Source organism: Pinus tabuliformis, chromosome 7, assembly GCF_031772625.1.
Source record: "Pinus tabuliformis cultivar Carrire ecotype Pingquan chromosome 7, CPIR1, whole genome shotgun sequence".
Taxonomy (NCBI): Eukaryota; Viridiplantae; Streptophyta; class Pinopsida; order Pinales; family Pinaceae; genus Pinus; species Pinus tabuliformis.
In genome coordinates this window covers 1,313,553,998-1,313,573,124 of record NC_142293.1, presented here as the reverse complement: position 1 = coordinate 1,313,573,124, position 19,127 = coordinate 1,313,553,998, and the positions used below count along the sequence as shown (strand labels likewise).

The 19,127-nt window shown below is 35.3% G+C and overlaps 2 pseudogenes; both read left to right on the top strand.

Annotated features, from left to right (window-relative positions):
- Positions 1 to 5,799: 5,799 nt before the first annotated feature.
- LOC149252373 (F-box/kelch-repeat protein At5g26960 pseudogene) lies at positions 5,800 to 6,594 on the top strand (annotated as a pseudogene).
- A 5,589-nt stretch (positions 6,595 to 12,183) lies between these two features.
- LOC149252372 (F-box/kelch-repeat protein At5g26960 pseudogene) lies at positions 12,184 to 18,745 on the top strand (annotated as a pseudogene).
- The last annotated feature ends 382 nt before the right edge of the window (positions 18,746 to 19,127 follow it).

Below are 19,127 nucleotides of genomic sequence, written 5' to 3'. Positions count from 1 at the left end.
CAAAGTGTTAGATTGGGCCACACTTTGGCCAAAGAAGAGGATACCTAGAGTTGCCTAGACGAGATCATCTAGCACAATGACAATCAAAGCGGCTTCACATTGGAGAGAAACCCTAGTTGCGTGCACCATCTTCCTCTTGCAATATCCCTTCTCCGAGAACTATGTACAACATCCACTACAACATTTCAATAATGTTTTTATTATTTTAAGGAAAATATTTTTATTGTCAAGTGAAGATCCCCACTAATGTATCCTCAATTTATGACCGAATAGTGGATATATCACAACATAGAGTTCCTTTAGATCTAAGGCATTTAATATTTATTTATGCATACGAGGGAAGAATGCACAATTGATTTATGCTGATTTTCCTCATCTGAATTGTTTAACTTAGCTCTAGAATTGTTGATCCAAGTCTAAGCATTTTTTACCTACACACAAGATACCAAACATGTACCTAAAACCAAGTTAGCAAAAACAATGTTAACTATCTATTGATCTAACCTGATCTACTCAAGGAAAGACCAGATCTATAATTTAATTTATTCAAAGGTTGAATGCATAAGAAAAATGAAAGGGAAAACATGAATATCTATAGTGGGGAAATAACAATATATCAACTGATAATTATACCTTGAGTCTTGATTGAGACCTCCCCTAGCTCCTTGGCTCAAACCCAGAAGCAAGGAAACTCCTGAATGTAAGCATGGTCACAAGCATGACTCTCTTAGATTTTGGTAGCATGTATCTACATGCATTCTTTCCCTATACTCTCCCTAAAAAATGGTTTCCTTAAGCAAACTTGGTGAGGATGTGAGAGGATGAATCTAGACCCATAAGTCTTGGTGAAATCATAGGCCAATACGAGTTCCAAAAACATCAAATGTTGTAACCCAACTCACATGATATGATCTCCTTAAAAAAGACCAAATCTTGAATCTTATTAGGGTCATTATTCTTTGCTAAGTTGCATCAAGTGATCTCGCTCCTTGCTAAGGAGCAAAAAGTGATGAATTGTTCCTTGTCAATTGATAAGGGGTGATTAACTTATCAATTTAGTGTCCTAGGGATAAGTGAGCATGCCTTAGCGTGATGACATCAATGAGTCCCTCAAGCAAACTCTAGGGTGTCAAATAAGGCTATAGCATTTTAAAGGCCACACATGAAGTTATGGAAGAGTACTTGAGGGAAAATGTTTTCACAATTGAGAACTTTTACATTGAATCTTAATGTTGTTGAGGGAAAAATGTTAATAGTGTAATCATCAATCAACATTGTGGAATATGGTTGAGTAGGAAAACAGGAAATGTTTTTCAAGATCTAGATGCTACTATATAATTTTTAAACTACATCTATTACAACATCAACCTACATACTAGAAAATTCATATTATAAAGAAATTGATGAAATTAGATCCAAAGCAAAAACAATGTGAATAACTTCAAAAGAATTATATTAAAAAAACCAATAAAATTACAACATTTACATACTAGAAAATTTATATTATAAAGAAATTGATGAAATTAGATTCAAAGAAACATCAATCTAAATAAATTCAAAAAAATTATATTAAAAAAGAAACCAATAAAAATAACTAATTTAATATTTCATTTTTTTATTTACCTAGCACATAAATATTAATGTATATATAACTTTAAAGAATCAAAAACAAAATCACATCACATTTTCAAAAAATAACAAATAAGTTTAGTTAAAAAATCATTTTAATAAATTTTGATATTTAAAAGGCAATTTAAATTAAATAAATAAAATTATTTATATTTTATATTTAATAAAAAAATTAAATCATTTTATATTCAATAATTTGTTTTTCAAAACACAATTTTAAATATATTATATATTATATTTTTATTATACATAAATAAAATATTATGTTCTAGAAATAAAAACACTTCCTATTCTATTTTAATATCTAACTTCATTTTAATTTTAACATTATATTATTATTTAAATTCACCCAAACTTTAACATTATATTATTATTATATTAATATTATACTTTTATTAAACAATTTATTATTATCATTATCATATATTAATTTATAATATTATTAAAATTAATCTATCAAAATATATCATAGAACATAAATATATTAAAATATTTGATATATGATTTATCAACTTGACATTAAAAAAAACGAATCTCACATACATAAAATAACATGAAAGTGCTTTAAAAAACTTCTACTTGTGTGCTAATTATAATTGTGACTTTAAAAAATAACTCTCGCTGCATTTAAGTAATGTGGTTGCAAATAGGGTCAACCTTAAATCAGACAAGTTTTCCACAACGTAAGTGCTTTGCCATAACATATTTACAAGGAATAAAACTGGAAAACAAATCCTTTATTCAACTGTGGCATAATAAAGGAATCTGGAAAGTTCTTCAATGTATTTAAATAGGAAGTTAAGGTTAATGTTGGAAGCATAAACTAGTTATAGAAGAACATCTTAACACAAAGACAATTTTGAGCTTGTCTTGATGATGAACTATACTTGCTAGTTCCAAACACATAAATTCAATAGATAAAAAATTATTTTATGTATGAAAAAGAACAAAAAAAAAACTTGCTACAAGCAAAGTCAAATTTTATTTTATAATGAACTGTTTTGTAATAAGTAACAAAAATTTTGTAAAAAAATATAAAAGGTAAGATTAGAATAAACCATCACAAATGAAATAGAAAATATTGTAAGTAATGTGATTGCTAATAGGGTCAATCTTTAATCATACAAGTTTTCCACAACGTAAGTGCTTTGCCATAACATATTTACAAGGAATAAAACTGGAAAACAAATCTTTAATCCAACCGTGGCATAACAAAGGAATCTGGTAAGTTCTTCAATGCATTTGAATAGGGAGTTAAGGTTAATGATGGAAGCATAGCCTAGTTATAGAAGAACATCTTAACACAAAGACAATTCTGATCTTGTCTTGACGATGAACCACACTTGCTGGTTCGAAACACGACAAATAAATTATGATGTGATTTTCACCAAAAACTCTTCTCAATAAACTTGATATAGATAGCCTAAATTTAATAGATAAAAAATTACTGTTTATATAAGAAAGAACCAAAAAACTTGCTACAGCGAAGTCAATTTTTGTTTTATAATGAACTGTTTTGTAATAAGAAGTAACACTTTTTTTTTGGTAAAAAAATATAACGGAGGAAGATAAGATTAAAATAAATCATCACAGATAAAATAGAAAATATTGTAAATGTTTTATATATATATATATTAATATATATAATAGAAAAAAAACCGCCTTGCCATAACATAGCAATAAAAATTACATTCCTCACATGAACGTGAAAAACCGTGGATTTGCTAATTGGAAAGGGCATCCTTCAATTTTGTCAAAATCAATGTGGCATTTAAATATGTTCTGCCAATCTTTGAGATGTGAGCATTTGAACGTGTGCATCTTTTCAAAGATTTCGCTAGAGACATGCAATCTCTCAAACTTTAGCTCTTCCAGTTGTCTTAAGTTCCCAAACGAATCTGGAATCATGTGCAGACTAGAGCACCCGGACAGGTCAAACGAATCTGGAATCATGTGCAGACTAGAGCACCCGGACAGGTCAATAGTTTGGAGACTCGTCAAGTTCCCAAACGAATCTGGAAGCGCCTGCAGACTCTGCACTGCCGCAGGTCAATAGTTTGGAGCTTCATCAAGTTTCGAAATGAATCTGGAAGCACCTGCAGATTAGAGCAATTGAGGGTAAGGTTTTGGAGATTAATCAAGTTTACAAAAGAATCTGGAAGCACCTGCAGACTCCGGCACGAGGACAGCTCAATAGTTTGGAGCTTCGTCAAATTCCCAAACGAATCTGGAAGCACCTGCAGAATTGGGCACCCAGACAGGTTAATAGTTTGGCGATTAGTCAAATTCCCAAACGAATCTGGAAGCACCTGCAGACACGGGCACCCAGACAGGTTAATACTTTTGAGATTCGTCAAGTTTCCAAACGAATCTGGAAGCACCTGCAGTCTCAAGCATTCTCTCATGCCAATGTTTTGGAGATTCGTCAAATTAACAAATGAATCTGGAAGCACCCGCAAACTACAGCTGCGGTACAGGAGAATAGTTTTGAGTTTCGTGAAGTTACCAAAAGAATTTGGTAGGTAGTTCATCTTTAGATAGGACAGGTACCTTCACGGGCCTTTACTTCCGAAGTGTTTCAGCGACTGTAGATGGCAGAGTTACTTAATTCCCATAACACACGACCTCCAATTTTTTCCGAGATGTTTCAAATTCCCAATGGGCTTTGGAACCTCCACACCTAAGCCTCAATATACAATTCCTTCAACCGCTCCGGTGCCCGAAATTTTTACACTTTAAAAATGGGTTTGACCCCGAGGATGCTAAACAATCCACAGAAGAGCTGCAACCTTCTCACATAATTTTTGAATCGACTGTCGGCGAACTCCTCAAGGTTTCTGAAATTCCTCGCACCTAAATTGTTTTCTCAAGGATGTTAGAATCAAGATAATTGATATCCTTTAACAGGTTAAGAATTCAAAACATAAGGGACACAATTTTAAGAAAAACACTAATTAGAATGTCATTCTAAAGCTTCAAAATACATACGCCATATCTCTCGTATGGATGAGCCTGAAAGTCGTGGATTGGGCACCAAAGGTGAAGCGTATATATAGTTGTGCTAGAATATAGAATACTAGAAGAAGTGTCTAGAATGCTAGAAGAAGTTTAGTTATACTATAAAACGTGAATATAAAATATTAGAAGAAGTCTAGTTATATTATATAAAGCCTGAATATAAAATATTAGAAAAAGTCTAGTTATATTATATAAAGCCTGAATATAAAATATTAGAAGAAGTCTAATTATACTATAAAACATGAATATAAAATATTAGATGTTAATGCATGGGTAGTTGAGAGGGTTTAATGATAACCTTCTCACCTGGATTTCAATCGCATGAGACACGATATGTTGCCTGTCAGATTAAACAACCATGATGTAAATGAATTGATATATGTACCATGCTTCTTCTAGGGGGTCACACTCCTTTCAAAAAAAAAGAAAAAAGAATATAAAATACTAGAAAAAGTCTAGTTATACTATAAAACGTGAATATAGAATATTAGAAGAAGTCTAGTTATATTATATAAAACGTGAATATAAAATATTAGACGAAGTCTAGTTATACTATAAAACGTGAATATAAAATACTAGATGTTAATGGATGGGTGGTTGGGAGGGTTTAATGATAACCTCCTCACCTGGGTTTCAATCGGATGAGACACGATATGTTGCTTGTCAGATTACGCAACCATGATGTAAATGAATTGATATATGTACCATGCTTCTTCTAGGGGGTCACACTCCTTTCAAAAAAAAAAAAGAATATAAAATACTAGAAAAATTCTAGTTATACTATAAAATGTGAATATAGAATATTAGAAGAAGAAGTGTCTAGAATAATAGAAGAAGTCTAAGTATATTATAAAACATGAATATAAAATATTAGAAGAAGTCTAATTATCACGCTAGTGTTTATATTTGAAATGAACTCTCTTCTGGTCCTCGTTGTCCTCGCTATGCACCATCAGATTAGGTGTTAAACGATTGAAATGTTTCTCTCCATTGATCTCATAACTGACTCCTTACTGCTCATAACTGACTCGCTCATTGATTTTTCAGTTCAATCGTAGTCTATAGGTATGCTTATAGCCTTAATCAATGCTAAAATAAAATAAAACAACAGTATTGGTATATAATCTATAAATCAGTTCCAAAGACCGGGCGATGCCTCTGAAAACGAAAGGTTACTGTGTAATTTATGGCAGGATTTATGTTGTTGGAGGCTCTCTGAGGAGAGATGCTTGTAGGGAAGCCATTGTTCATGCAGAGGAATATGTTCCTGACCTTGATTTATGGAGACCCATTGCAAATATGCCTAGAAAGAGATATGGTTGCCTGGGTGCTGTTGTGGATGGGATTTTTTATGTAATCGAAGGGCTTAAGTTTGGTAAAAAGAATGGTTTCTCATTACAACCTTATGCTTATGTGGGCTCTATGGATTCCTATGACCCCAAGACTAATACTTGGCTCAAGACCAAGGCCCTGCCAATGGGGGGTTGTGTGATTGCTTGTGCAGTGATGGGATCATATATTTATATGTTGTCAAGTCATGCAGTTGAATTGTCTTTCTGGAGATATGATACCAGGAATGATTCATGGAGTCAGATTAAGCCTCCTCCTATTCCATCTCCTTTAAGGATGGATAATGTGCTAAAATTCTCTTGTGTTACAATGGGTACCTGTGTTTATATTTTGCAAGTTGGAGGTTGCATTGATGATTTTCTTAGGAGAAGCGAGAGGTGTGCTAGAGGCCTGAAAGAAGGGTTGGTGTTGATCTATGATACTAAGTTGCATGAATGGGCTAGAGGACCTGATTTTCCTCTTGTTAAGAATGGTGTTGTCTGTGCTGCGGTGGAGTGTTAGTTCATTCCATAAATCAGGGTTCATATTAACCATGGCACCTAATGCTTTCTCTTCAATGCCAAGCTGAATATGCTGATTTCTTCTGTATTACCAGTCTGGAACTGTAACAAGATTCTCATACATGAGCTATGAAGGATGCCCATTCTCTTCTCTGGGTTTCTTATGCATAATCTGAGTAATTTTCTCAATGAATCTGTAAGGAAATCTCTTTTGTGGCCTTTCGATCTGATTTCACAAGGTTGGTTTTGTTTTTGCTTAGAACCAGTTCATAGGATAAGGACTTCCATCAAGCCTAAATGTTGTCACTGTATTTTCATGGAATTTTCATTGATAAGCCTCCATGGCCGTGGATCTGATACACTTTCCATCGTTGCTTCTTCCTCTGCATTGTATTTATGTTCTTACAATTGTAACTTTTTATTAGTTGATGTATGCAGAGGATGGATTGGCTTGCATTCTTGTTCTTTAGTGTCCAATAATAGATAAGATTTATTTCAAAGACCAATTTGTTTGGACCATGGAATCACCATTTTTATGTCTGTCCTTCATTATCTAAGCATAAATGGCATTTGTTTAACTTTAGACCATGAATTCACAATTGTTGTCACTGCTCAACTCATTTAGTTCACAGTCTTTAATATCTGCTCTTATTTTTTCAAACTTTGTAACTCTCGGGATGTTTTGATGGCTTAGTTGTTGCTATAGGGCATCCATGCAAACAGTTCAAGTTCAAATGATTTTCCTGGTCATCAAAGAAACTTAATATTCAAGTTGTTTTGATGGCTTAGTTGTTGCTATAGGGCAGCCATGCAAACAATTCAAGTTCAAATGATTTTCCTGATCATCAAAGGAACTTAATACATGTCCTACAAATTGTGTTCACCCATTCAATGATTTTCTTACTAACTTGATAAATATTCAATCATCGAAAAGAAAAATCTTGTCTGAACAAATGTCCTTAATAAAATCTTGAGATTTTGACATTTCTTATTACTACATTCCTAAAAGTAGATGAAATGAGTTTGTTTTTCATGCACATCAGCAGAGCATATAAATATATGAAATAGGTTCATTAGCTGTTCAACATAGTAAAATCCCAATTAATCCCTTGTTCTATTGACCTGGGTGCACTGCCTATTAAGCATATAGCACAGATAAAGGTTTTTGCATCAGAAATTACAACTTTTCATTTTTTTCATTAAACACTTTTGCTGGTGTTTAACGATTGCAATTGATTCTTCAAGAACTGGCGTAAATAATATACACCTCAAAACAATACATTAAATGCTATATAGGTGAGGATATATGCTCCCTATTTAACATATTCTTCCTTTATTATGAAGTTCACGACTCTTGGAACTTCATTCGATTCTTGAAATAAACGATCCACTTCTCTCTTTTTGTATATATGAGATTACTGGTAATTTCTCCATAGGTTATCAAATGGATTCGAGGGATTTGCATGAGATTGTTGGCAGTTTATCTACAGGTTATCAAATGGATTATTTGTAAGAGACTCATATCTAAGCATAAATGGCATTTGTTTAACTTTATACCATGAATTCACAATTGTTGTCACTGCTCAACTCATTTAGTTCACAGTCTTTAATATATGCTCTTATTTTTTCAAACTTTGTAACTCTCAGGATCTTATATTCAAGTTATTTTGATGGCTTAGTTGTTGCTATAGGGCATCCATGCAAATAGTTCAAGTTCACATGATTTTCTTGATCATCAAAAGGACTTAATACATGTCCTACAAACTGTGTTTAGTGTTCACCCATTCAATGTTTTTCTTACTAACTTGATAAATATTCAATCATCGAAAAGAAAAATCTTGTCTGACAAACTGTCCTTAATAAAATCCTGAGATTTTGGCATTTCTTATTACTACATTCCTGAAAGTAGATGAAATGAGTTTGTTTTTCATGCACATCAACAGAGCATATAAATATATGAAAGAGGTTCAATAGCTGTTCAACATAGTAAAATCCCAATTAATCCCTTGTTCTATTAACCTGGGTGCATTGCCTATTAAGAAGATAGCACAAATAAAGGGTTATGCATCAGTAGTACACAAGACTGTATATGTATTTTTATGTTTTACTGGAATTATTGGTATTAGAGCATAAGATCTTGTAAGCCATCCACTTGTTCAAAGATTTTTATTTTTTTTTGGGATTTGTGGCTTAACAATTCAACACCCTTCTTAATGCTTCCTCCTTGCTTCAGATTCCCATCACAAATTTTCGCTTTAGGTCATACCTTTCAATTTCTTTAGTGGATGAAAATCATGCCGCCATGTCGAGAACCCTCAACCAAGGGCTCACTAGTCCATGATTTATCCATGGCTATGCAAGAGCTAATTACGATGCAACAACAGAGACACCCTCTTGGACAAATGCAGTTGGATACATGCTTTCAATTGCCCAAAATTTTGGGCCAAATAAATGGAGAGGTCATTGATTCTTAGCTTTGTAGTCTCTCTACCTATTTCAAAACATGTCACACGATGGAAGAGGACATGAAGCTTCAAATTGCTAGTCTACAGTTGGAGGGCCTGGCGCAAACATGGTGGGATACTCAACTCGAGAATATATCCTTGGTTGTGGAGCTCGGAGACCAAGCCGAGACCAGATCCACACATATCACATCTTGGGATGACTTCTACAAGCCTTAAGAGCACGTTTTTACCCCTCAGGATATCTCCAGAATCTCCTTGCCAAATGGTTGCAACTCTGAAAACTACCAAATCAATCAGTGCAAGCATACATTGATGTCTTCTGCAAATTGTGCATTCAACTCTATATCTTTGATCCGGAAGAGGTATTAATTATTAAATTTAATTCTGGTCTACTAATGTTTTTTCATCAAGAAGTTGAGTTGTTTGATAATACTTCCTTGGACAAGGCCTTTATTCGGGCCTTGACTGTAGAACGTAAAGTGGCTCCTCAAACTCGATCTCCTCGAACGAAAAATGGTCCATCTTCTGCTAGTCCATCCAATGTGGCCCCTGACTCATCTCGTTGGCATACATTTCATAAGACCAAATCACATGCTTCAGCAGACTATCATGTACTTCAAAATATGCACCCCAACAAGACTCGTTTTACAAAGGTAGAATAACAAAATTCATCTACCTCACTTGCAGTTGTTTCTCTTGACAATCCTACCAAAGTAGACCCCTCTCTCATCCTCATGACTGCTAATGAAGCTGGAACCTCTGCTACACCTCTATTTACCCATAATTGTCAAATCAAACATGAGTTGGTGACTCTTATCCTCGACAATGGGAGTCAAAAGAATCTTGTGGCACAAGACTTGGTTCACTGCCTTAGCCTTCCCACCACTCCACACCCCAACCCATATCAGCTAGGTTGGGTTCAAAAGGAAGACCCTCGTCTTACTGTCTCCCAACATTGTGTTGTCACGTTTTCTATTGTTCATTTTTGAGATACTGTGGTATGTGATGTTTCTCCTCTCGATTGTGTCAATTTGTTACTAGGCATTCCATACCAACAAGCCCAAGATGTTGTTTATCATGCTAAAGATCACAAATACCACTTTCAACATGAGGGCCGCACCTATGTGCTCACATCGTCGGCCCTCACATCAATCCAACCTCTTACTAGCAAAGTTTCCATTAATAAAGTCAATATAAACCAATATAGTCCTTTGTGTTTGGTTCGCTCTGTCAAGCCAGAAAACAACACCAACCCAATACTCCCTGCCATGGCTCACTACATCCAAAATTTGCAAATATCTTCACCAAACCCACAATTTTTCATCCCCAATTCTCTATTGAACACCAAATCAATCTTATTCCAAGTGCTTCCTTATCCACTGCCCCATCCTTTTGCCTTGTTGGAAAACCATCTATTGGACATGATTCATCAAAGAAACACGTTGTTGTCAAAGGTCAGACTAGACACAAAAATATGCAGGTTGTAAAGAGATATGCAACATCTAATGGTGTTAATAATGTGGTTCAAAGAAAGCCATCAATGGTAGCAATGGATGAAAGCTCAAGTTCAAATTCTAGTCACAAGAGTGCCACACAAGTTGGGCCAAAGCCATTGTCAACAACTTTTGAGTAGATTGTGGATATTGTATTCAACAATAGGAAAACAATTGAAGAATGGCAGTCAATGAAGGGCCCTATTCTCAAAAATTTGAAGGGACATGTTGTGGAATATTCCGTGTTAGACAAGAAAGCTTTTTCTTTTTCCCAAATTCATGCTACTTTCTATGCAGGAATGATCTCAACAACTCACCGCTCACCTCTTCTGATGGGAAAGCATGTAACGAGTTCTATTGTTTCACAGGGGAAACTCTCATTGAGCAGAATGGCATTGGTTAGGGGTGCCAATGTGAATCTTGGCTTATCATATCTTGTTGGTCGGAAGGGACGCACACCAATGCATACCCAATGGCTGATAATAGAATCATTGAAGCACAATTTACCTCCTTTGGTGGTGGAAGTCGGGATGCTTCCCATTCTAAATAGGGGGGAATTGGGAAACCAAGAAAGAATCACCAATCAGAAACATATGGACAACTAAGAAAAAGCACACTACTTTCTTGGCAACATCTAAAACTCAAAAAGAAGGAAACATAAAAAAAAACTAGTAAAGATGGAAACATCTCTATAGTTGTTTTATCTAATAATGTAATTGATTTTTATCTCATATATTTTGTAATTAAAAATGCATAAGGAGAATGTTTGCATTGTTTATAAAATACTCACCTCTCCTTCATAATAAGATGATGGTATTTTTTTCTAGAACATATGTGTTATTCTCTCCCTTTCAGAATCTTTTTAGATCTGCATGTAGATCAACTATACTGTGATATAATCTCTGCTTTAGCATTTAGCTGCAACATCTTCTAACATAGTTACTCAATTATATATATATGAATATGAGATCGGTGGAAAATTTGGTCACTGGACATAATATATGAATTGAAATGGAATTATATCTCGATATACAGAAGCTTCTGCAATTTGCAATTACAAATGTTACTATGTCTTCTAATTTGAATTTGTCATAGATTTTAGCTTCTGATAACGCATACTTCAATCTATCTATTGGACAAAAAACAAACTTTTGCCTTCAAATAATTTCCTAAAATTTACAGGTCAAACTGTCTCAGTGTTAAATCTCATGTATTGCTATAAACTTGAAAACGGTTCCATGATAAGTACCTCAAAAACTTCCATATATAAAATGATTAACCTGAAAAAAGATTGTGATTGAGATAAAGAATTTTGTCAGGCCTAGTTGTAGACTTGGATTTTAAAGTTAAAAGTTCCACTTTTTCCAAGTAGGGACCAATATACAATTGTTTTCTTAATGTACTGAGTTATGATATGTTAATTTTTTTTGTTCTTCCAAGAAGCTCTACGTATCACTGCAGTTAACTTGCCTAGATATAATGAAACTTTGGTGTCTTTTCTTAGAAGGAGTTGTAATAGTTTTCCAGACTTACCAAGTGGTAACATGAAACGTTATGTTGTCAAACTTAGCAAGTGGTAACATGAAACATTATGTTGTCAACAATCCAATGCAGCCAGATGGAGTTCAGTAAAGTAGAGAAGTACACTTATAACCTTAATCAGCGCAAAAAGCAGATAAAATGACTGTATTGGTATAGAATCTATAAATTAGTTCCAAAGACTGAGCGATGCCTCTGAAAACGAAAGGTTACTGTGTAATTTTTGGCGGGATTTATGTTGCTGGAGGCTCTTTGAGGAGAGATGCTTGTAGGGAAGCCATTTTTCATGTAGAGGAATATGTTCATAACCTTGATTTATGGAGACACATTGGAAATATTCCTAGAAAGAGATATGGCTTCCTGGGTGCTGTTGTTATGAAACCAACTCACAAAAAGATAGAAAAGATAGATCAACGCCTTAGAATTCAACCTCTTCGAGGGGGCAACCTCCTTTACATTACACAAATGAATGATTCCTTGATGATTCAAATGACAAAACCTCCTTTCTATATATAGGAGTCTAAGGAGTCACAATATAACCCAGCTGACCTAACAATAATAATATAAAGGCACAAAAATAAAAATAGAGGGATTCTATGGGGCACAATAATAACAATATGGGGACAATAGGGACACAACAATATTAATAAGGGATACAACTACAATAGTAATGGGGTAATCACTAGTATTGTAGGAACCTAACATGCCCCTCTCCTTCAAAAAAGTGTTGTCCTCAACGCTTGAGTAGTTCTGGATGCTTCTGTATAAAATTCTCATCCTCACATGTGGAATCTTCAGCGGATAAGTTCTTCCACTTGATGAGATACTCTGAAATTGATCGATTTCGTAGCTGTCGAGTTCTTGTTTCTGTGACTGCTTCCAGTTCCAATATAATTTTTCCTTCCTCGTCAAGTTTTGACAATATTGTTTGAACTGGGAGCTTGTCGCCTATAACCCTCTTTAAACATGAAACATGAAAAACTGGGTGCAATCGAGAAGCTGCAGGAAGCTCCAATTTGTATGCCATAGTACCAATCTTTTGCAACACCTTGTACGGACCATAATACTTTGGTGATAATTTATTATCCTTCTTAGCTTGCTTGAGGGACATTTGTTTATATGGTTGTAGTTGTAGGAATACCCAATCACCTACATCAAAACTTCTTTCGTTGCGATGTTGATCTGCCTGTTGTTTCATTCTATTCTGCGCCAACACGAGGTTATCCTTTAAGAGTTGGAGGACTTGTTGTTGATGCTCGATGTGATGTTCCACTGCTTGAACCTTAGAATTTTCTCTTAAATATGATGTGATGGATGGTGGCTGATATCCATAAAGTGCCATAAATGGGGTCATTTTTGTTGCTGTATGGAAGGAAGTGTTATACCACCATTCAGCCAGAGGAAGCCATTTGACCCATTGTGTCTGTTTATCAGATACAAAGCAACGAAGATATCCTTCCAAACATTTGTTTACTATCTCAATTTTCCCATCAGATTGAGGATGATAAGATGAGCTATGAGCTAACTGAGTACCAAGACAAGAAAATAATTATGTCCAAAAATTTCCAGTGAAAATGGGATCTCTGTCACTTACAATAATCTTTGGATTTCCATGTAGCTTTTGAATTGTTTCCATAAATGCAGTAGAAACTGTACTGGCTTTAAATGGATGTGATAATGCACAAAAGTGTGCATACTTGGTAAGTTTGTCAACTACCACCATGATGACACTCTTTCCCTCAGACTTGGGTAAACCTGTGATAAAATCCATTGAAACCTCCTCCCAACATTGGCTTGGAATGGATAAAGGTTGTAATAGACCTGGGGTCTTAATTGTTTCAACTTTATTTTGTTGGCAAACCAAACATTCTGCCACAAACTTTTGAATATCCGATTTAAGGCCATCCCAAAAAAATTCCTTCTTAACCCTGTGGTAAGTTTTTAAAAATCCTGAGTGCCCTCCTAAGGGAGAAGTGTGCAATTCCATAAGAATCTTTTGTTTGAGCTGGGAATTCTTACAGAGGTATAAGCGATCTTTGTACCATAAAGAATCATTTTTCTAGCTAAATGTATCAGATGTACTGGAATCTTGTTGTAACTTTCGAATAAGTGCCCACACTTCTTCATCATTCTTCCATTCCTCCCTTGCTTCATTTATCCAATCTGGTTGGATAATAGAAATGGCGCACAACAATGCTTCCACATCCTCATCCTTTCTTGAGAGTGCATCTGCCACCACATTTTGCTTCCCTTTTTTGTAGATGATTTCAAAGTCATAACCCAACATCTTTGTGACCCACTTTTGTTGCTCTTCAGAGGATAATCTTTGTTCTAAAAAGTATTTAAGGCTATCATGATCCGTTTTTACCTTGAAGTGTCTTCCCATTAGGTAGGGTTGCCATTTCTTAAGTGCATGGAGTATTGCCAACATTTCCTTCTCATAAATAGCTTTGTGTAAAAACTTTCCCTTGATTGGACGACTTTCAAAAGCAATGGGTCTTTCATCTTGCATTAAAACAACACCAATTCCATTTCCTGAAGCATCACATTCCACAATAAAGGTTTTTGTGAAGTCCGATGTAGCTAAGACCAGTGCTTGGCACATTGCCTCTTTAAGATGTTCAAAGGCCTTTGTTGCTTCTGGAGTCCATGAAAATGCATCTTTCTTCAATAATGTTGTTAGAGGTGCTGCTATTCTCCCATAATTCTTAACAAACTTGCGATAATACCCTGTCAACCCAAGAAATCCTCGCAGATGCTTTATGGATGTGGGGATTTTCCATTCCTTAATGGCTTTAATTTTGCTAGGGTCTACCTTAACTCCTTCATGAGATACAATATGACCCAGATATTCCACCTCTTGTACTCCAAAGAAACATTTGGATCTTTTTGCATATAATTGTTTCTCCTCCAATAGTTGTAGCACCCTGTCAACATGTTCAACATGATCCTTCCAAGACTTGCTGTAGATTAGTATATCATCAAAAAATACTAACACAAATTTTCTAAGGGTGGGTTTGAAAATGGAATTCATCAAACCTTGAAATGTAGAAGGTGCATTGGTAAGGCCAAAAGGCATGACCAAAAATTCATAATGACCCTCATGAGTTCTAAATTTTGTTTTCGGAATGTCTTCAGTCTTCATTCTGATTTGATGATATCTTGAACGAAGATCCAACTTGGTGAAGTAAATTGATCCATGCAATTCATCTAGTAATTCATCAATGACAGGAATGGGAAACTTATCTTTAATAGTGAGCTTGTTGAGCTCCCTATAATCTGGACACATGCACCATGATCCATCCTTCTTGTGCACCAATACTACTGGAGCAGAGAAAGAACTTTGACTAGGTTGAATTATACCAGCCTCTAGCATTTCTGCAACCATACGTTCAATTTCACTCTTTTGGGCATAGGGATATCTGTACGGCCTGATGTTTGGAGGAAAACTTCCTGGAATCAGATGAATAGCATGATCATGATCACGAATAGGTGGGAGACCTTTGGGAGTCTCAAATACCTTGGAATGATTGTCCAAGACTTTTTGGAGATCTGGAGAAATAGATGATTTTGATGTGGAAACATCTAGTGAACATAATTGTGCAATTACACCTCTTTGTTCCTTTTTTAGAAGCTTTGTCATACCGTTAGAGCTGATTATCTTTCCCGGTTTCCCTGCAATACCCCTTAATTCAACTTCCTTTCCTTCCACAGAAAATTTCATGAAAAGTTCTTGAAAATTAAAAGCTATTGTACCCAAGGATTGTAGCCATTGGACTCCTAGTACAACATCAACACCTCCCATTGGAATGGAAAGCATTGGGCTAGTCAATACATATTCTCCCATGGGGATATTATGGCACTTTCTAGAGCAATTTATTGTTCCTCCATTTGCAACCATCACTTGACACTCTGGTGCTGGATATAGGAAGCAATTCAATTCTTTTGCTACCTTACAATGAATAAAATTGTGGGTACTTCCTGAATCAATCAACACTATTACCTTTTTCTTCTTGATTTGTCCTTCTATCTTGATGGTTTGAGGAGTGGTAATTCCCGCCAATGCATTACAAGATATGGTTGGATTCATTTCTTCTTTATCTAGGCTTTGTTCCTGGAGTATATCCTCTTCTTTTGACCTTTCTTGCTCCTTTTCTTCTTCCTCTTCACAATCTATGTAGAATAATTTCTTCTCAGCACACTTATGACCTTTAGTGTATTTGCTATCACAATTGTAACAAAGCCCTTTTGCTCTTTTTTCTTCCAATTGTTGTGGTGTCAACCTTATAGGTTGTGGAAGACTAGGGGCAACAACACTTCCATCTTTATAGTTGTGAGTGGTATGCTTCCTGGTTGCCATAATTTTGCTTTCCATTTTTCTTGCTAACCTGAATGCCTTCTCTAATGAATCAGGTTCCCAAAGGTGAACATCATGTTGGATATTATCCTTTAAAGTCCCTATGAACACATCAATCCTATGCTCCTCTGGAATATTTTTTACCCTTATGTTCAATTTTTGGAACTCCTCAATGTGCTCCATTATTGAACCCTTTTGTTTGAGACTTATCAATTGGCTAAAAAAAGTGTTTCTTTTTGTATCCTCATAATGTGCTGTCAATTCTTCCGTAAAAATTGCCCAAGTGATAATTTGTTTACGAGAGCAAAGCCATTGATACCATACAAACTGATTTGGTTCCAAATATAAAGTTGCAATACGTACCTTTTGTGTGTTTTGCACATTATTGAGATCGAAAAATTGCTCCATCTGTAATATCCATGTTGCGGGATCCTTGCCATCAAACTTCCTCATATCGATTTTTGGAATATGGTGGGTCTTCGATCCAACATTAGAGTCTATGAAATCATTATTAACATTTCTTTTGTTCACATCATGAGTTTCCTTTACTACCCTTTCACCATTAGTAAGTATTTCTTGTAGAAAATTTGTCAAATTTGTCTTCAAATCTCCCATGTATGTCTTCAAATCTTTCTTCAAATCTATCTTCAAATTGTCCATCTTAGCTTTCATGCCATTCATCTTAGCTTCCACGCCCTTTATCTTAGATTCCACACCATTTATCTTAGCTTCTGTTAGCTTTTGTGAGAGTGACATTTGTTGCACCTGGTCTTGTAATTTTGTTATATCATGTAGTATTTCTTCCTCTTCTTCATGAGTCATGCTAGAGATTTCAGGTTGCTTACTAGGTGTTTGCATTTTCTTTCCTCGGGGCATCAATTACTGATAATAATGCTCTACTATGCCCTTTGAATTCCTTCAAAATAATTTTTCAAACTAAGCTTAAGCAAAAATTTAAGAAAATCTACACACCTTTTTTCACTTTGTAGGAGATCGATATTGCCTCCGATGTATCTCTATAATTTCAGATCATCCAATTCTGAAATTGTGACCTGCAGTAGCCCTCTGTGTCCTCTTTCGAATGCCACCAGTTTGATCCAAATTGGGTTCTCCAAGGCAGATTTATACCAAATCTCCCACAGTGACTTGATTATAGACTAGTTCAGTAGAGCGAACTTGTACGACATGCCACGTGTGCCTGTTTTGACCTTTGGCTTTGAACAATTTATACAAGAAACTACAGTCCACTTCTTATGAAATTTCAATCCAATGCTTAGAGAGAAAGTTATGACGATTTTCACCAAGTCATTTGTTTGGAATGTAATTCAAGAGTCTGCAAAAAGACCAACTTCCTCAGGTCATATCTCTGTAAATATAGCGCGAAAAGCTCTGAAATTCGGACCCAAGGTTCAGTGCGATTTCATCTCAAATGGGTTTTTTTTTTCTTATGAAACATCGCAGAAAGAAAGTTATAGCAAAAATTCCACGATGACCTATTTGGAGCAGCAAAACCCTAGAATCCAAAGCTCTGATACCAAATGTTATGAAACCGGCTCACAAAAAGATAGAAAATATAGATCAACGCCTTAGAATTCAGCCTCTTCGAGGGGGCAACCTCCTTTACATTACACAAATGAATGATTCCTTGATGATTCAAATGACAAAACCTCCTTTCTATATATAGGAGTCTAAGGAGTCACAATATAAACTAGCCGACCTAACAATAATAATATAAAGTCACAAAAATAACAATAGAGGGATTCTATGGGGCACAATAATAACAATATGGGGACAATAGGGGCACAACAATATTAATAAGGGATACAACTACAATAGTAATGGGGTAATCACTAGTATTGTAGGGACCTAACAGCTGTTGTGGATGGGATTTTTTATGTAATTGGGGGGCTTAAGTTTGGTAAAAATAATGGTTTCTCATTGCAACCTTATGCTTATGTGGGCTCTATGGATTCCTATGACCCCAAGACTAATACTTGGCTCAAGACTAAGGCCTTGCCAATGAGGGGTTCTGTGATTGCTTGTGTAGTGATGGGATCATATATTTATATGTTTTCAAGTCATTTAGTTGAATTATCTTTCTGGAGATATGATACCAAGAACGATTCGTGGAGTCAGATTAAGCCTCCTCCTATTCCTTCTCCTTTAAGGATGGACAATGTGCTAAAATTCTCATGTGTTACGATGGGTACCCATGTTTATATTTTGCAAGTCGGAGGTTGCATTTATGATTTGCTTAGGAGGAGTGGGAGGTGTGCTAGAGGCCTAAAATAAGGGTTGATGTTGATATATGATACTAAGTTGCATGAATGGGCTTGAGGATATGATTTTCCTCTTGTTAAGAATGGTGTTGTCTGTGCTGCGGTGAAGTGTTAGTTCATTCCATAAATTAGGGTTCATATTAACCATGGAACCTAATGCTTTCTCTTCAATGCCAAGTGGAATATGTTGATTTCTTCTATATTACTAGTCTGGAACTGTAATGGGATTCTCAAACATGAGCTCTATGAAGGATGCCCCTTCTCTTCTCTGGGTTTCTTATGCATAATCTAAGTAATTTTCTCAATCAATCTGTAAGGAAATCTCTTTTGTGGCCTTTCAATTTGATTCACAAGGTTGGTTTTGTTTTTGCTTAGAGCCAGTTCATAGGATAAGGACTTCCATCAAGCCCAATGTTGTCACTGTATTTTCATGGAATTTTCATTGATAAGATTCCATGGTTGTGAATCTAATACACTTTCCATCATTGCTTCTTCCA